General features: G+C 40.0%; 1 long non-coding RNA gene across 1 annotated transcript in view; it reads right to left on the bottom strand.

The window, feature by feature from the left end:
• LOC121110265 overlaps positions 1 to 20,988 on the bottom strand; it is an 85,353-nt gene that overhangs the window by 7,170 nt on the left and 57,195 nt on the right. The window contains exon 3 of the long non-coding RNA XR_005859004.2: positions 371 to 429. This is a non-coding gene — a long non-coding RNA (uncharacterized LOC121110265). The remainder of the gene's footprint in view (positions 1 to 370; positions 430 to 20,988) is intronic.

Here is a 20,988-nt window from a genome sequence, read left to right as displayed (position 1 = left end):
AGTGTATGGTCACTTGGGCCAATTCATTTAATGACCATTTAGATGGCTCCTATGTCAGTCTCTCAAGCCCTATCTATTTCAGTGTTTCTGACCAAGCATCTTATCATCTTGGTAGCTGTTGAAAACTATATGGTTCTGATTGAGAAGGAAAAGAGATGCCAGAAAATTAAGGGAAGTGAAATTATAAGTCCTTGACAAACAAATTAAACTGTGCTCCACATCTTGCGTAGTTGTTTGAGAATCCAGACTGGTCATTCACATCCACAAAGATCTCCCTGACTTTCGACCTCATTTGAATGGCTGACATAGGAGCTCTGCTAGTAGAGGAGAAGGGCAGGCAAGTTTTGAAATATAAAACTGGAAAACTTACCAGTCTCCCAGATGCACAGCCATGCTCTTTACTGCACACTAGCAATTCCAGATGAAGGCCTGTAAAAAAGCAAATGATGAACATGTTTGAGATATTGATCATCAGATTAGGTAGTAAGCTCAGTACAAAATAAAGAAGAGTTCAGCTCAAAATTCAACCCTATGTCCATATGCAGACTTTCCTAGAATCAAGCAATACTCAGCTTCTGGATCAAGCACTTGCTGCTATCCTCTGTTAGCAGCAGAGGTATCGGTTCCATCCTTTGAATTACAAACCAATCTGGAACGCACATTTAAGGATTCACAGATCTGGTGTTTAGATTTGGGCATCACTAGCTCTGAGAAAAAACAACAGTAATTTTCCCTTAGAAAAACTGTTCCAGATCTGTTTTAAAGAGAAGAAAGAGATAAATGATTTAGACTTCTAATGACTTCTACAGGGTACAGCGACTGCTAAAGTAATTGCGTTTTATCTTATTGCAGAGGCAAAGGAGGAGTAATGCAAGTAGAAAGGGTCTCTAGATATCCACCTTTAGCAACAATGGGTAGCATATGCAAGTGCTGAATTAGATTACATTAATGAGAGTGCAGAGTGTGAATCAAGTGAGGTCATCCTGTGGTACTTGGGCCTCATTTGTTGTGTTAGAACCACCCCAGAAGGATACTGCATTTCATTTTGACAAGGAGATCTAACCTGGAGAATATACAAAATACTGTGGCATGGTGGTTGCATCAAGGACAAAGGCAGTCACTTATCCACAAGCACACTAAGAGAAAGAGCAACTGGAACAGGAACCAAGCTCATATTTGATGAGTGTCAGGTCCATAATTATACCCAAGCCCTCCTTTTTTTCCTCCAACCAGGAGGCAAGTCTTTCTACACAGTCTTTCAGTGAACAGTTTTGCTACAAGCAAGGAGAATTATCAGATTAGGTGAAAAATCACAGCAGCCCTGTAAATTCCTGTAGAGAGCACCTGAACACGTATCATGGGTTCAGGCATTTCCAAAGAACAACCTCACAGGCAGTGGTGCACAGAGCACTTGTACAAGGCACAAGAGATTTGTCTCTTCATTCCTCTGAGCACAGAAGGAATCAGAAATTACCCCACTGACTCTGTTTTAGATAACCAGATTTGAAAAGGAGTGGAGAAATATGACACAAAACACGCTCAAGACAAAGCCAGTCCAATAGCAATACAATCGCCATTGCTTTTGCTTTACTGAAGTCTCATGAAATTCAGCAATAATAAAATTATTTAAAACTGACCAGTGAGGTAACTTGAAAACCATTTGCTTTACAAAACACTCACCTGCAGTTTATTCATGAGAATGGTTTAAAAATGGCAACTTAAACCAGCATTACTGCGGATACCTTAACTTTGAAGCTGTCCCATTTCTAAAGCCATAAAAAAGACAGACAGCAAGAGAGAGAAACTTACATAAATCCATTCCCATGGTACTCAAGAGCATGAGAGAACAACGTCAACACTTGTCAAGCTAGATGTAACAGATATGAGAGACTGGCCACAGATAAAAACAGAAGTGGACAACTGAATTAATACCAACATGGGAAAAGCATTCAGAGCCTTTTACCTTTCCCTTCCTTTTGACAGTATAAAAATAGGAAGAAAGGTTACACCAGGGAATTGGAGTTGCCCTGAAAGCCAACTAAGAGTGCCTTTGTTCATTTCTTTTAGAGCAGGTTGAAGGCCAAGTGAAGCACCATGTGTACCCAGAGCCACGTGACTTCCAGGGCACAGCAGGAACAGGGCACAACCCCACATCCAGGAGGACACTTCCTATCCCCATCAAAGAGCTTGGGCATCATGTCCTACAGCATTTGGTACAGGTTTGAAAGCAGATATCAAATGCAATGGAAATAGTCAATCTCTTTCTAACAGAGTGAAGTATTCCAGGAAACTTGTCCACATATCTTTCTCTGTTTCTTTTTGGGAAGGATTTAACCTTCAGATCAAAGTAAGGAACTTTGTAAGCACATATTACACAAGCAGCCAAGACTTTCTCCACTCACTAAAAGCTGGAAACTGATGCAATTATGAGCCTCCCATCCTCCCTATAAGGTTTTAATATTGCTAATTCCTGATGGTGTAGCCTGTTCCGTAACTTAACATGCCAGATGACGGGACGTCAGTTTTGTACTTGTTATCCTTTGAAAATCATATTACATCCTTGCTTCATTGATTGTTGATAATCAAGTATCTGGCACAAAGGCCAATGTCTGCAGCAGGGTGTTTTCCTGACTGAAGCAAAAGGATTTTGTCCGTAACGTTGGCAGGATTAAAGAGGTCCTGTAAGAAACAGCAGCAATTTTTTTGTTCATTCCAAGAGAAGATACTCAGCATTGAATAAAGATAGCATGTGGCATTTGGTGGATGTTTGTTTTTAAAACCGGTGTACCCACATCTGGATTCTAATTTGTGCTAAGGAAGTGTAAATGGAGTCCAGAGAAATAGGTGCAGATTTATCCACGGTGTGGGATATGTGGTGAAGTCTTCAGCAACAATAGATAGGGAATGTAGGTATCACATGGCAGATGCCAGTCAGGAAATGGCACATCTGCAAGTTCATCTGAGGTGAAGAGTTTTGCTGGAGAATGCTCGCACATGAAGGCAGCACTTTGTGCTTGGCCTCTGAATTCAAAATGATAAGACGATTAAATTTGTTCCTTTAGCTCTCTGAAATGGCTCAAATTAATTAATGTTTCAACTTCCTCCTTATGCACGATAAGATGCATGCAGCGAGGAGTGAATTAAACGAAAAAAATGCGAAGGACTAATTATGTTTACAGTGCTGTGCTGCAGAACAGCAAGTGAAATGATTATCTAAGCACCAGAGTCATCTAAGAGACCTACGTTTTGTAAGAGTTTTTTTCTCTTATTAATAGAAAACCCAAACAATGCAATTTGTCAAGTGATGCAAGTCAGTTACATAATTCTCCTCAGGTAGCCTCCTCACCATTAAAAATGGATGGGCTAAACCTAAGAGAATTCAAGTTTGTTGGGAAATGACGTATTTGTCACTAGTACAGTGTATCCCAAATACTGATGTTTTATCTACACCCCTCACACTGTGCTGAAACAGCTCCTGGCAGTCATTCACTCATTGTCTTAAAGCCCAGAACCAGCAGCTCATTTTCACCTCCCTGGAGCTGCCCACCTTCCCACCACCAGCCACACTCCTCTCTTTTGACTATTACTTCCTCTCGCTCTCCATGTCTGAATTCCCTGGGTTTACCTGTCCTACCTTTAAACACCTCCCCAGGCCCCTCTGAACCACCAGCTCAATCACACCAAAGAATCAAGCCAGGGGTGGGTCCTTTTGGTTTGGAAAGCTGAAAAATGTGAGTGAAGTATGATCAGACAGCTGTTTGGATTTGTTTGCAATTTTTGGCAACTGCCCTGTGCTCCCAGTGGATTGGACAAGATACATTCTACTCGTAATGCCATTCTGTAGCTATCATGACATCAGTTGCCTCTAATCCATTAGCAAGCTTGTCAACAGAGTTGTGCAGGTGCAATTAGACAGTTACAGCCAATGTACCGATATGAAATAGAAATTAAAATTTATCAGCCTCTCCACTAGCAGCACCTCACTGAGAAATAAAATTTTACAATGCCAGTTGTAAGAGCAACACTAAAAGTGCCTATTCTGTGACCTTGAGATTTTATCACCAGCCAGCAAAACAAAATCTAACAAATCTTCTGGAAAAAGAAGTTATGAATAAATAGCATGTATTTCAGGGGAGGGGGTCTAAATGAACAATACATATATAACACAGATCCCCCCTTCCACTGATACTAGCTTAATCTTTAATGAAGTCTTTTGGTTGCAGCAGAGCCCCTTTTTATTATTAATAAAGGTCTGTTTTTATTGCAGCCTATTCTTCAGCCTCCAGACCACATCCAGGAGGCCATAAAAACACCTAAGAGTACCCTTGACAAACGTGTTGTACAAGATGGTCCCTGTCTGCCCCGAGGTATGAATAAACTGAATAGACAGTGTGGATGGAGAGCATTATTTTCACGGCCGTTCTGTCAAACGAGGTACTAGATTCTCCTGTTTATTTCTATGGGAATTACACCTGAAGAGATTCGTTTGTGGCCATGTAAAAAGTCAGTGGCAGAAGCAGATTTAATTCCCAGCCCATTTTTCTAATCTCCCGTCTCCTTGCGCCCCTCTTTTGATATTCAGATTATATCTACCAAAAACACATGGAAAGATCATGTCAAAATAATGCGCATCTTTCCCTTCATTAAAGAAGGCTTTCCTAAGACTTTTCTGTTCTTTGCAGGAGATGCAGGTCTCTGTGTTGTTCCTTTGTGCTGTTTTCATTCATGAATGATAAGGTCAGGACCCCATCAGTCCCACTTGCCTTCTGGATTAGTTTTGTTTACACATCAGCATTTGTAATGTATATATGCGGCTGATTTTGGCTTTCTTGCAGTACTGTGTCCATGTTGCTCTCAGGAGAGACTTTGCTATTTTGCTCTCCTTATGACCATCACCACAGCATGCTGAAATCTCAAGCCCTTCCACTATTCTATCACAATATTTCATGTTGGCTGACCCCATGAAGAGCTCTTCAATTCTGAAACCACATTTCTCCACAGGAGCCTCTCGGTGCCGCTTCCACCCTTTGCTTTCTGGTACATGCCACTGTTCCTACTGGGTTCTAGTAGGATGCAGTACAAATAGCACCATTTAAATAGAAGTACCCTCAAACCATAAGGACTGAGTTTTGTTCTTAAACATTGTATTCATCTAAGCAATAAAGCACATACATTAACAATTCTTGTTGCAAACTCTGGAACTGTCACCACTTGGACAACTTCTCCTCTGAATAGCATAAAAATACACTATACTACCATCATCTTATGGAACATCCCAAAATGCCATCAGAACTGAAATCATTAAGTAGCCAACCATTTCCATTGCTTTGCTGAGGAAAACAAACATGCAACTCACCAAAAAGAAAACATGGAAAGTTCAAGCCATCAAGTCCTGATGAACATTTTCATGAGTAAAGCAATTTGAAATCTGCATTGATTAGCTAAACCTCTGGCAATAAAGATGAAAATTCTCTCCAACTCTAAGTGCATCGAAATAGATCTGGAAAAACTGATACTGGAATGATCTTGAAGCAAAATGTCAGAAATCACCGTTCTAAATCCAAAGCCAGTTCCTATTTCAGAGGAAAATCAGAGAGTTAGCTTCTAAATATAGACTATTATATCCAGGAATAACTAAAGGAGTGCACTGTACGGACTGCAAGTCAAGACAAGAAATGCCGTTTCAAATTTAAGTGAGATCAGCTCATAAGGCCCATGAAGAGTTTATATTGTTAGCTTCGTGACTGTACTCCAAGGGGATTTTTTTGTTTGAGACAATAAATTCTATCTACACTTGTAGCTTATTCACTAACAACATAAAATCAACAGCATTTCACACTGCGCTCTTCACCATTTTTGTGGCTGAGACATGTTGGTAGTAAGGAGAGAAACAAGGGATGGTCTTCATCTCAGGACTTCTCGGGGCTTCAACCTGTCTCTGGCACAGAATGGACTATCCTTACAGTTTTCTTTCCTCTTTGTTTGGAACAAACTTTAAACCTCTTCTCTCATACCATCCCAAAGACATATTGTACTTCATTGATGTGCTGCTTAAGACAAAACTCTGTATTGCCCATGAAACTTCTGCTCTGTTAGAAAAATACAGGAAACCTCTAGATAAGGAAACAATAGCACCTAACTCAGCTACTGCACAAGGAAAACATCATACATTACCCATCATCTTTTACTTTCAGTAGCCTCAATAATGCTCCTTGATGATAATTCTCAAAGGATACTGTGATAGATAAATTTCCAGAATATGCATCAGAGACAAGAAAAGCATACTGTGAAAACACGTGTTATTCTTATTATCAGAATTGACAAAATCTCACTACTAGTTTTATAATAGCCTGGTAAAGCCATTAAAAAAAACAGTGGTGGGGAGGACATCTGTCTGCCAGTGCTCTGGCATCAAGTTCATGGTACAGAACACACAAACAAGCGTGCTATGACTCTGGTCTCAAAGCTCACTGCAGAATAAGATGCCATAGAGGAATCCATCAAGATGCAAATGCTTTTACAAATACCCTAAAGAAGAACTTTTTTTTCATCCCAGTGTGTGCATCGGCCTGCTCAGAATAACACTGGCAGCCACTTCTTCTAGTACCATCAATTAAACAAATGCTATTTAATTTGGGCAAAGAGATAGACTCTTCACCAGGCACAATATTGTCTTTGTAAAGGCACTGCTTTTGAATTTTCAATGTGCTTCATAGATTAAGGACAGAAATTGCCATCTGCTAGTCTGCTTCTGATGCACACAAAGAGTCACTGCGTATGCTGTTTTCTGATGGTTGGAGGTTATGGCCTCTCTTCACTGCTAGGGAAAAATATGTAGCACATGTCATAAAATGAGTTACATTAGCTTCTTTGTAGTTTATCCCACATTGCCACTGTCTGCCAGGGGGTTTCCTGCTCACCAACAGCCAAAGAAATGGTTCTCCTGTTACATATCACATGATAATCTAACCAGCTATAATGGTTTTACCAGGCACTGGTGTTCAGCACTGCCTGCCAACTGCACAGCTACCTGCTGTGCTGCCAGAAACAAGTGCTTATGCAATTCACCTAACTTCTCTGGGCTTCAGCTTGCCCTTCTGGTCTGGAACATATAAATGGATGAGGAAGTACAAAGCCTCAGCATTGGCAATGCTGTCTCAGGGCAGTCACCCATTTGTGAGAAAGCGTAAGGATATGCACAAAACATGGGAAGAAGAAAACAAGCCTTGATCAGTCTGCATGTGGCTTGAGAGTGCCTGTTCTTGGGGCTTTTATTTCTTCATGAGAAATAAATCAAACCACCTATCTTGAACTTCTAGTCATCATCGGAAGATAAGGCTGAAAGAAAAAGTGGAACAGAGATGAATATTTCAGAAAGTTAACTAGAGCAGGTACATCTGGAAATGGGATGGGCAGAGAGGGAAGATTATTATTTTTCTGATTAGTTGACAATCTCCAGTGACCACCTGAAAATCAGGCCTCTCCAAACTGTCTCAGGATGAGTACTGCAAATCACTACTTTGAAAATGTTGACCTAAAAAGCAAATGTGCAGTTTTAAATAATTAATAGCATTCTCTAAGTGGAATTTTCCAGCCCAAAATAAAATGTGCAGTTGGATTCCCCTGAGATGAGGTATTTCTAATGGAAACACTGACACAACCAAAATGATAATGTATTGAGTAGCAATAAAGCTTAGCACATGCTCATTTATTTCATTCTTCTCATCAGATGGGACCTGGTCCCATAAAACATGGCACTTTTCTTGTTTGCTGGACCTCAGTTTCAACACTTCTACAGCCTACCAAAAAACAAACAAACAAACAAACAAACAAAAACCCAAAAAAACCACTGCCAGTGCAAATGCATTAATAAAAAATACAACTCAATACATAAATAAAGAGAAAGGCTTGTACCCAACAAAAAGGGCAGTGCTTTGGTTATCTCTGCTGTCAATTTCTTACAGGAATCTGGCCATCTTCCTACAGAGCTAAGATGTCCTAAAAACTTCAGAAGCAAAGCAAGACTTTGCTCAGCCTGGCCACGGCCTGATCTGCTTCATTCCCACATGTTGGATCAAGTGTGTGTTTCAAAAGAAGTAACATAATCTTTTTGGTAAATGATCTTTACACATGTAGGGCCAAAACTTGCCTTTTGCCATATGTCTACCCACATGTAGATACATACACCTCTAAGCACACTTTGGAAGACTAGGTTTACCATAACTGGCTAGACCCAAACTTGGACAGCACTGTCACATTTTCTTCAGTCCTATAAATGTCTCTGTAGCATATGTCCTCCCTGCACATTGGAAGATGGGTAACTGGGACCTTCAACAAATGAAGGTCATTTAAAACTGGATCTCCTATCTAAACCTTATGCTATCTGGGTCAAAGCTGGACCTGAAAGTCCCTGAAAAGACACAGGATATATTGTCCCACTAAAATTATAAACCTTCTTTCAGTCCTCATCAGATGGGAGAGAATAGCAAAGAATAAGATCCAGGGAAAAGCAAATCACAGGCAACAGATGACCAAAGCATGTCATTATTTGGTATAGAATACAGAGAGATGATAGTATGAAATGCTAGTATCTTTGTAGTCAACAGGATGTTTTCATGGAGATCAGGAGCCCAATCTCTGCAGTCTGTAATGACTTAAGACACATACAAAGAGAAATCAGATGGAGCTGGTGATAACGTTTGGAGAGAAAGATAAAACATTTACATTAAAATGTGAATTTTTCATCCAGAAATCAAAATGCCCTAGCCAAAACCATGAATAGCATATATAATTCCTTCACTCAGGAGCTACAGGTGACCCCACCTTATATTAACCATATTTTGTTCCTAAAACTTTTCTCATCTACCAGGTTCACCATCTTGCTCTCAACTGTGAGCTAGTTTTCTCTTGTTGACAAGAATAGACATATTCTGGGAAACCCACTGCATAGCATTTGTCACATCTATGATGAAGAGCTTTAAATTGAGACATAAAGAATATATTTCCCTTCAGGAACTTAAATGATCTTCTGTGGATATAAAACTACATGGTCACAGAAGTTCATCTAGTCATCCTACCCATTACCTTCCCATTAGATTATAGTCAAAAAAGCTTGTTAGCTCAAATCAGAGCAGGAAAAATGCATACTTTATTTCAAGAAAATAGCCTCCTTCTGCATGAAAGTATGCAGCATTTTAAAGCATGAAAGCATAGACTTACCCAGTTCAATATATACTGTGAATTAAATTATTGACCTAAAAAATACCTGGTTTACAATAACACATTTGTATAATCTAACAGATTACAACAATATTTCTTTAAGGCATATCACATTGGCTACAGACAAGAAATTCCTTCAGTATCAGAGAAACGCTGAACTATGAGTCAGGAAACTTCTACATCAGCATTATCATGAATAATAAACTACATGCTGTAATATTTCCCAGCAGTACTCTGAAGACAGAAAGGTGGAAAAAAAAATCATCTTTAACTGTGTAACGTCAGTCTTTAGTATAGCGTTTAAATTATATTAGCGTTGCGTTCCGTAAATAAATAAGTAAACAAGCAGAAGGTTCAGAAAGCAGAGCCAAGCAAGTTTTATCTTGACGTAAGGCCGTAATGTTTTATTCATGTGATGAGAAGAGAGCAGCTTGCAGCTGTCTGGGGAGAGCTGTTACATACACGTGGGGAAAGGGAAGAACAGGACGCAGCTTAGGAAAGCTGCTATGCAGCAGGGATGCAGGAAGGGAAGTGGAAAGGAAAATAGATTTTTCCCCTAGATGTTTGGCTGGCTTAACTGGATATTTGTTAATCAGGGCAAGATCTATTTATTCCAGACAGGGAGCAGCGCAGATGCCGATGCTCCATCACAAGTAAAATAAGAGACGCTCAGGATGGAACGGGCTGCTGTCCAGAGGCAGGCATGTGGTGTCACTGAGCCACTCTGTTACTGGTGGCAGCCACATGCCTCAGCAAGAGAAGAGAATTTGCTCTTGCCTGGAAGATTTTAACAAAAATCTCTCTAGATTGGAGGTTCAGAGTTGAACACACTGATAATGAATATTGCAAGAGCTGCTGTTTCTTCAGTCGTCCTCTGTGGCAATACCAAGAGAGATCAACTGGGCAGTGCTGAGCCTGGACACCCTTCGGTCACATTGTATTCTTTGGTCTCGGAGAGTTTTCCAGTTACTTTGACCTGGTGGGTTGGAGGGACACCCAAGCATAGCACTGACCCTTGTGACAGATCCTGACAGTGACACTGTCTGAGTTATAACTCTCCCAAGTGTGTGGACTGGATTTACCCCAGTTGCACAAGATGCACAGCTCTTCATACAAAACTTGCTTCATTCCCTACATGATTTATTTTCACAAGGCCATTTGCACTCACCTACTGCAGAATAAAGAGGTACCTGTCAAACTGATGGAATTGGAGAGGTGTTTCTCAGGCACATAACACCTATCTGAATAGATGCAAAGACCAGTACCTTACAACTGGATCACGGAGGAAAAGAATGGCTTTTGCTACAGCATGAGATAGTTTTTCGCGTAACATCTACATATATTCCCTGTGGGAAGAATAGCGTTTAATAAACAGAGCAGGCTGAAGAGACAGGGGATGTCATATCTTTTGCAGATTAACATCATTTCAGAAATGACAGGCTGCAAAACTTGAACTCAAGAGCAGCTGCTAACAGCACGTTTGAGAGGCAGGCCATGCTACACAGTCATGAACCTTTGGAGATTCAAATATCACAAGCAGTAAGCTGAGAAATGCAGATGATAATAATAAAAAGAGAGAGAAAAAAAAACCACAGAAATCTTTGCTATGAAGTAATGGCAATAGAATGCAATGACGAGTTCTCTGCAGATTACAACATCACCTAATCTCCCTTATGCACCAGAGGCAATAATAACCCTAAGATAACTCCACTGACCTTATGTTCCAGCTCACTGACCCTCTGTTTTGTTTACACTAGCCACACATAGGTGTAATTTCTTGTGGGGACTTATCTGCACAATTTAAAACGAAAATAGAAAAAAAAAACAACCAAATAGTAATGCTGCCTCTAGACATCCGTGTAATTCATATTCATAACCTCTCTGTTCGTGTATGCAAAGAACAAGCTATAACAGTACGAGGCTGTATACTTCTACAAGAGTTCTGCATAAATATGAACCACAATTCAACATGGTGGGTAAGGAACTATCTGGAAAGTCACCCTTCATTAGTTGTGGTCGATGGCTCAGTGTCCAGGTGGAGATGGCAAGGGGGTCTGACTAGACAATCTTTAAAGGTCCTTCCCAACCCAAACTGTTCTGTGACTCTGTTATGGCACCTAAGCTGGACTTCAGGGTTTCCTGTGGCATCTCGGATCCAGATGAGAATGAAATCTGTCAAATCACTTACTTCATCCTGGGCTGCCAGACAGCTTCACAAACAGCCAGGAGGGAAAGGCAAACTACCCAGATGCACTATAGGTACATACACTGTGTACCCACCTCTCCTCCTGTCCAGGCTGATAACACACAACCTTCTGAGTCATTCTTCACACAGACGCCATTCCATATCTATGGTAACACTTTCAGGCTTACTGCCCTTCTCTGAACCTTTTTCAGCTTTAATATATCCTTAGAAGTCTGAGAGGGATAGCACACAACAATCAAAGAGTTGTGAATCATAGATCTATGGAGTGGCATATTGACATTTTCAGTTTTGCTCTCCATTCCTTTCCCAATCATTGCTAACATTTGATTTACATCTTCAACTGTTGCTGAGATACAGGTATTCCCAAATAAGCATTGCAAAAAATTTTTATTGTGTGCTACTCTATTTAAAGAGTTCACCATGGTCAACAATGCAGAGGAAGAATGCTTTTATTTCAAAAAGAAAGGTTTCCAGACAGATATCCTCCCCCTCTCTTCAGTATTGAGTATAAGGAGACTACAAACACCAATTAGAGAATTCTGAGTGCAAAAAGGAGAAATTCCAGAGGACCCTCAGCTCTCTATCCCTGGCAAAGCTAAAACTTTTGAGGATGAAGGAGTGGTATGAATAAGCAGCTTTAACTTACATTACTAATTGAAGTCTAAACAAAAAAAAATGAGGTTTGGTGGAACCCTTTTCTCTGCACTCTCCTTCACAGAACATGCCCCGTGGGCCCTCTGCCTTCTCCAAAGACACAGTACCCAGTCCCTCACCCAGGCACAGCCAAGCAGGGCCCCTCAGCTTGCTTCCCTCCTTGTACCCACATAGATGCTTCCCAGAGGGCAGCCAGCCATGGGGAGCTCACTCCTTCCTGGGACATTTTCCTATTTCAGATTCAGCTTCTTTCAAGAAAATAACAAAAATGCTGGCATTAAAACTCCCAAGCCTCCAACTGTCCTATTGCGTTGAAGCACTGCATGCTATTACCTGTGATCAACAGCATCACAGGAAGACTCTGTATGAGTGCATGGTTGACTATAAATGTTTTTACATCACTTATATTACTATCATCCCCCAAGAGTCACCGTCACCAAGGTATATGACAATTTCCAGACAAGCTGATGTGCTGATGCATTTTTTTACAACTCTCCTGTCTCAATACAGTGTGGATTTAGTTCCCTGAAGCTGAGGGATATGAAAGAGTAGTGATAAGTGCATGCTAGAATTTGGTAATATAGAGACAATGTAATAAAATAGATAAAGAAGCAGTTGACAGAAAAAAACAGTTATCTGCTGAAGCATTTCCTCTTAGTGCATATAGAAGCCAAAAGCAAGAGACACAGGCAAGGAGAAGCAGCACTCTCAGGTGATAAAGGCCAGGAAGTGAGTGCCAAGAGCAGCACCCATGGGACAATTTGAGAAACATTTTGTTTCATCAGATTTCAGCAAATTACTAGACTCAGAATCTTTTGCAAAAATGGGCCTGTTTTACAAAAGCAGCCATAGCAGACAGGCAATTTTCCTTCCAAAGCCTGGTTTCTTGGCATTATTCCTTCTCAAATCTCTGACAGACCCTGCCCTCTCCCCTGCCTGATCCCAAGATTGACATTTCCATAGCAAGCATCCATATAAACCATTTCTTGGTCCAGAGACACTGGAGGCCACAGTGCCTGTGAGCCAACAAGTAGGCCACATTAAATGAATTACCCCACAGCTTTCCTGAGGTCTGTCCCTAAACGGTTCTAGCAGGCACTCTGATGGGATTTATTTACCTTTTAGGGGAATTCAGGGGAGAAAAATAGCCTGCTCTCTGCCAAACAAACAACAACAACCCAACCCACAGCTTTCTGTTAATGCACTCTATGAATGGCATTAACTTTTTCTGCTTGGTTCTGGTAACAGGCCTGGGTTTTGCACCACACCAGAAGCATCTGTTCCCTCTGTGTGCTATGCAAGGCAGGCAAGATGGATCACAGACAGACTGTGAATTTAAGGACTGATATTCACACTCATGGAAATCTGAGTGATTTACTATTAATATTCTTTAGAGTTCCTTTGTCACCAAGCAGCTAAACAGGACCAAATTCCCAATGACCTCATCTTCGTTTATGTTGAGGTCTCTCACACAATGCAGGAAGTACAGATGGACTGTAAATAGGACTAGATCATATTACTTGCAGTTAAAGTCCATTTTAAGCTGGTCTGAGTGGCATAAAGGGGCTTTTCTGCAAAGGAGAATCTGGTCCATTAGTCTTTTTAATGCCTGTAAGCACATGATAACAAGCTACAGTGCACTTTGCAGATGGCTAGCAGCATGTAACACAGAGCAACACACTGTAAATAGAGCCACTATGTTGTGAAGCCATCACATGTTGTAAACTATCAGAGGAGTAATGCTTTTAGCAGTGAGCAAACTGTTAAACATGGGGTTTAGGTTATGTACCAGTACTGGGCTTTCAACATGGGAAATGATTGCTAACAAATGCAAGACTGTCACCTGACCTGAAGTGAGTCGTCAGATCAGATGACAGCTATAAGGAAAACACATTATTTATGCTGTTTTAAAATGATATGTAATAATTATTTTGCTATAGCCCGTCCGTTTTTAACCTCTTTGGGGCATGAGTACGGTCACAGTCAAGAGACATAATTCAGAATCAGAGAATCCCAACATCATTTACCTTGCCTCTTTGCCTCAGCTCTGGAGAGAATGCGTCTGGGATCTGATCCAGCGGAGGCCATCAGGTGTCTCCTGCCTTTTTGCCTCACATATCTTTTAAGCTAGGGTTGCATCCCTATAAACAGTCAAACTATGCAAACAGAAGCCTGGGCAAAGTACCTGAAGAAAGACCCTGTACATAAATCCCTGGTGCTTATATACAAGAAGCTACCAACAAAGCCCTGGTGCTTTGGTGGACAGCTCTCTTCCATTTGTTCAGGACATCCCAACTTGGCAGGACAAAGCACTGCCATTTCGGATTACCTTTCTGAATGAAATGTATAGACAAAGACAATATACCCACTCACTTTAGAAGGACCTCAACTACTCAGTTTAACTGGTTATTCCAGATTAATCTTAATTAATAGTTTAATGTCAGCAGAAAAAAGCAAGTGCAAATACACAGAGAGATAAACCAGTAAGGTACGATGGGGAAGAAGGGCTCATTTTGTATATTCTCTACGGGCATTTCTAGTAGCCTCAAGAAGTCTTAGTGCAGCTTCTTTTTGCCCCTTTTTATTTTCCACATCAGTTCAGCTGTGATCCTTTCTTTCATAAGGGAGGCTTCTGTGTTGCCATAGCAGAAAGTGACCTTCAAAAATCAACCATGACACATTCTTACAGTACGAAACCTTTGTTTTATGAGCTTAAATTAATCATTTATCTACAGTAGACATGTTCATGTTCCGAAGCTGTTAGTGCTTCCAGTGAGGCCACAGGATTTGGGTTCAAGGCTCATGAAAATGGTGTCCTAAATTTGAAAAGCATCTTACTGACTAATACCACTATAAATGAAAAGCAGAGTATTTTATATTATCTATGTATTAGAAGTCTTTTTTTCATGGGCTTCCACCACAGCATAGATTCAGCATTAGTAACATTTACTCAGATCATATCCACGTGTGTACTTAAAGAGCTTCCTCCTGTGTTTTCTGTATTATTTGACACACTCTCTGGTGCATGAAAATACAAAGGAAGCTCTTCTTCTACAAAAAAACATAAAATAAGCCAAAACAATTGAGATTGGACTTGCATGATGTACTTCTTGCATTACTTGCACTTCTCATTAGAAAAGTGGTCTGCTTCTGGTCCTCAGAACCGTAATAAAGAATATTTGATTGCAATAGGGAATAATAAGAAGTGCTACAGTTTCCAGATATTTCTGATGGTTGACAGAAACCCTCTGGTCAGAAAAAAATGAGAGCCAAGAAAATACATAGACAAATTGGATTTTCTTATTTGATTAAACTTCACTAAAACAAAGTGCACATTCTGACTGGATTTTATGCTCTTGTGTAAAACCTAGCGATAATGGGAGCTAGTACATCCTTCAGGAGGCAGTTCTGAAAGGTAATGGAGTCTGGGAAGGCTGGACTTTCTTCAAGAATAAAGTCTTAAAGACACAGGAGCAGGTTGTCTCAATGCACCAAAAGTCAAGTCAACAGAAGAGAAAGATCAGCCTGGATGAACAGAGAAATTCTTCAGGAACTCAGGAAGAAAAAAAATGTATGAACTCTGGAAGAAGGAACAGGCAAGTCAGGAGGGCTACAAAACTAGGCAGGCAGAAAATTAGAAGGGTCAACTAGGCCCAGCTAGAACTCAGTTTGGCTAGTGCAGTAGAAGACAATAGAAATGCTTTTGTAAATAGAACCAGGGAGGTTCCAGCTGATTGGAGGTTAGTGAATGTGACTCCAGTCTACAAGAAGGACAAGAAGGAGGAGTCAGGTAATTACAGACTTGTCAGTCTGACCTCAGTACTAGGTAATGTCATAGAGCAGATCACCTTAAATGTCATCACACCATACAATCAGGATAGTCAAGTGATCAGAAGCAGCCAGCATGTGTTTATGAAAGGCAGGTCCTGCCTGACTAACCTGATCTCCTTCTCTGACAAGATAACCCACTTAGTAGGTGAGGGAAAGGCCGTGGATGTTGTCTCCCTGGATTTTAGTAAAGCATTTGACACCATTTCCCACAGTAATCTCCTGGAGAAACTGGCTACTTGTGGCTTGGAGAGTTACACAGATCCGTGGGTGCAGAACTGGCTGGTGGGGTAGGCTCAAAGGAAACAGTCTCAATTTGCATCAGGCAAGGTTTAGATTGGATATCATGAAGAATTTTTTGGGAGAAAGAGTGGTCAAGTGTTGGAACAGACTGTCTGGGAAAGTGAGGAAGTTCCCATCACTGGAGGTATTTAAGAGATGTGTGGATGTGGCACCAACAGGCATGGTTTAGTGATGGGACTCAGTAGGTCAGGTTGATGGCTGAACTTGGTGATCTTTAAGGTCCTTCCTAACCTAGATGACTCTATGATATGACTAATCCTCCAAGAAAAAAAAATTATGATCTTTCTAGTGTAAAACCAGGTTGACAAATATGACATAGCTTCCTGAATGCATGAGGTAATAAGGTATAATTCTCAAAAGGTACTTTGCCACTTGAAATTCTAAATCCTGTTAACTTTCAGTGAGAATTAGGATCAAATTTTCATAAGCACTTAGGAGCTTATGTACCATTTTTATACTTCACATTATTATGAGCTTAAAATGATGTACAGTGATGCAAGCCTGTGAAGGCTGAATTATTTTACCATTGCTGAGAACGGTGCTCAGCAATCCTAAGTCATGTCAGCAGATGTGGAAAATTTTACACAATAACATATCAGGCTAATCAACGTATTCACTTCAAATAATTTGTTCTCCTAACTTCCCAGTACAAATCTGGCCATGTCAGCCAGGTCTTCACAAAGAAATTAACTTAAAAATCAGAATACAGTAAGACAGATGTTCTTAAAAACTCAGCATTCTCTTTTCCAGCTCCACCCCATCACACTGATCTATTAGTTCCATACATCATCCTGGCACTGCTCTCCTAGTGATGACTTAAAATGCATTTGGCAGTGGCAGAAAGAACCCCCAGGGAACCTATTTGCTTTTGATATCATTATTTTTCAATGTTATAAATGAAATATTTAATTAAAACAGAAAAACACAACTTGGAGAGCCATGGGAGGAGGAGATGTATTAAATCTTGGTCCATACTGAGGTGGCTCACAGAACTGAGATGACTAAAGCTGATAATGAAAAATGAACAAAACATTTTCCCAGCTGTAACCATGCACTAGTAAGCACCAGGCATTTGAAAATTTAGGATACCTGTCTGCTCTGGAGTAATCAGAGGCAGACCTGAGATATACAGCTGGACAAACTGTGCAAACAACTGAAAGTGCCATAGAATTCCACTCAAGTGACAGCCAAGTCCAAACTGAGCTCTTCTGGCGCACCACAGTACATCAGTGCCCAGGCTGATTTTCTAGAGATCAGTTTATAAAATTAAAAATATCTTAAGCTATATTTTCAGATTAAACTCTGTTCTTGCCTTACACTAGCCCTTCGGCTGTTCCAATAAGATAGCAAATTGGGTCAAAGTATAAGTGTATAATAATGAAACATAAGCTGTTAATAATAAAAGTACTTGGTTTTTCAGCCCAATGGAACTGTGTTTCTAGTTCACATGCTGGAAAAAAAAAATTCTGAGGCAGGTGCTGCTGTAACATACTTATCTTGTTCAAATCTAGAAATTGAAAGCAATCTGGTTATCAGTATAGTAAACAGCAGTGCTTTCTAGTCCCTTGATTTTATTGCAGATATGTTTTCCATTGACAAATTTCTCTATATTGTGACTTTCCCCAATCTGATTTACCAGTGATCTTATCAAGACATCAAAAAAGGTGCCCATAGTCAAACAAACAAACAAACAAACCCAACAACAACAACAAACCCACACATTTCAAAGTACATTTGAAGAAAGAAAGAACGCCTGTACGCCAACAGACAGTTCTCTGGGAACAGGGAGGAAAAACAAAAATATGCTCTGAAACAACTTGCCAAGTAGATGATAAAACTGAAATTTGAGTTCACTGGACTTGTCATTTCAAACCTAGCTATGGTTGATTAAATCTGTACGCATTTCACCACTAAACACTTAGAAAATGCAGTTAAAACCTACATGCATTGTTATTCATTACGGTTCCATTTTAAAAGAACTAGGTTTAAAAAACAGAGCCCCCATAAAAGCAGCAGTCACTCTTGTCTTACATGACAGTTTCTGTCCTTTTACCTATTCTCCTGAGCCCTCTTAATCTCGAGCTCCACAATTTAAAAAAAAAATAAATCAACCTTATGTAATTTTCTTAAATTTTGGCTGCATTTTCAGGAATGTATACCCAACTTCAGAATCCCAAATTCCTAGCAAGATGCCTAAATAAGACCAGAGTTTTAAAGGGAAAACTATTCAGCAGTTAAAATTGCTACTAGAACCCAACTGTTGTCAGCTTCACTTTTTAAATCTTAATCTGTGGCTAGATTTCACAGGAGAGCTCATAACATAGCACTAATTGTGTGATATAATTCAGCTTTAACTAGCCATCTCTTTGACACTTCCTGAAGTAATTTGTCTGTAAATCATGTAAACCCATTTAATTACAGAATCAGTCAAATAAATGTAACCACATATCAACAGCCTGGAATTTTAAGTAGCTCAATTTCTACTCATAAATCTAGACAAAACTCACCAATCACCCTGGAAAACACAGGCATGGACAAGCTGGATGTTCTTGAATGTTGGAAGACTCAAATATGCTGGCCTAAATGGCAGCAAAAGAAGGAGGTTGTGATGACAGCATCTTTTAGTGTTTAGACCCACAATCAGAACAGAAATTGGTAGAAAGTAGGAAACATCAAAGGATACAGATTTCTTCTGGACATTTTAGTTACTGCTTAAAAAAGGGGCGCCTTCAGTAGTTTGTCTGTGAAATAGCAATCTGTTACAATCTGTTACATTCTGAGAAATAAAATGCACCACAGCAGTCCCCTTTTTAATTTCAATTATCCATTGAAGAGGAAGCTATTATAATTCTTCACTAATGTAGGATCAACAGGGTCAACACCATTTAAAACGGTGTTAGAGGCTGAGCCTGTTAAAAATACATTCACACATTTTGTGAAGAGCCTTTCTCTTTAAAAGGGAAAAGAGCAAGCAGAGTCCCTCTACGTTAGCTAATCCTTCAGGCTCTCATTTTAATAACCTCATTAACTTTATCTAGAAATTAGACTGGGTAATACCAAGTCATAACAAAGGCTCCAAACAAACACAGGACACTAAAAAATATGTATGTTATCAATTATTACTTTCCTATGTTGGATTGGATTTGGCACATATCTAGATGATATCTGGTTTATCCAATGCCTTTTCTCGGTAACTCTTGTGTGACAACTTCTAACTATGCCTGAGTCTAAAATAACAAGAATTATTTGAGTGAGGGTACAGATGATGTTTGGACTGAGAAGTGCCAAATTTCATCCTCTCAATTCTTCATCTTCTTTCACACCTGATGTATCTAATTAAGAGCTGCTGTTGAAGGTGTCTTGCTGGGCAGAAGACACAAGAACGTCCCTGACTCCTGCAGTTAAAACTGTTTTCAGCACCACTCTCTCCCATCTATATCTTTGGGCTCTGGTGCTGAAAGAGCTTGGTGTTGGCTTGATTATTTAATCCAGTACAAGCTGGGATATTGTGAACAGGTCATCTTAAACGAGGAGTAGAAGTGAACTAAATGTCTGTAAATCAAATAAGTCTGAGAAGCAATGGTTCTGCAGAAGAAGTGATCTGTATCTGCTGTTTTTGTGGTAAGTCAGTGTACTACACAACAACCTAATCACCAAGTGTACAATAACCATCTTAAGGATATTTTCTAGACACAAGTTTCAGGAAAGAAGCTTTTCCATCCTTCTGTGTGTCAGAACATGAAACATTCACACCATCCCCTCTTCAGTATTTGGATGACTTTCAGCATACTGGTTCACTTTATCCTTACATCTACCTGTATTTCAAGGAGAATAAAGAAATCATTTTCAGATGGGATCTTCAAAAATAATTTGCTACTGTGAAACATTCTATAGAGGTATAGTTAGAGCCTGGGCCCTTAGTCATCCATGCCTTTTACATTAAAATGAATGCATGTGATGGTTCTTCACATTCAGAATCTAAGTCAGGGCCAGGAAACAGAAAGTATCTGAATTTGGATGGAAATGTAATACTGTCCTCCAAAATTTTCACATGTTCTGGAGTGGGAATTATATTGCATTCCCATTCAGGCCTATTTGAAGCAATGGCGTTTAAGTGATTCCAGATTTCACGCAAATTCCTTTGATGTCTTTCTAAATTGTTTTTGTATTGCCTTAAGCACATAGGAAGGTTTTGGCTAAGGATATCTCCTCTTAGCTTTGCCTCTCAGTTACTCACTCTTTGGCTGTACACTGAAGTATCCAATACTATTCCTCCTTCCACAGTCAGCTTCAAAGGCAGAAAACACTGTGCTTTTCTGTGGTGTTTATTCACCCAGGTTTGTGTGGAAACCAGAGGATAATAGATCAAAGGAATCATTTTTAGCTGCAGTGCTGGAAGCTGCACAGGGCAGACAGGGAGTGGATGCATCTTTTTTCCATCCAATCCTTACTGTAAATCACTCCATGTTCACTTTTGCCTCTTTTCTTTCAAACAGCACTGACTTCTTATAGCATAGGTGGATGGCACCAGAGAAACACAAATCTTATTCCCTGGAAAACTGTTTTCCATTTCATCTTCCCAGATAGCCCCAAACACACTCATCTGGAAGACTTCTTGGTTTCACACTGATTATTGCCATCATTTATCCTCCAAACTATCCTTGCACTCAGATGAGAAGAGCTCCCACTGTGCTCCACACCTATATCCTCCTACTGGGATTTAGCCCCTACTCTGAGGAGCATGAAGTCAAAATGAAGGATGAAATGCATGAGCAAGT

Source organism: Gallus gallus, chromosome 3, assembly GCF_016699485.2.
Source record: "Gallus gallus isolate bGalGal1 chromosome 3, bGalGal1.mat.broiler.GRCg7b, whole genome shotgun sequence".
Lineage (NCBI taxonomy): Eukaryota > Metazoa > Chordata > Aves > Galliformes > Phasianidae > Gallus > Gallus gallus.
Note: the sequence above shows the minus strand (reverse complement) of the source record. Positions and strands in the feature narration are given on the sequence as shown.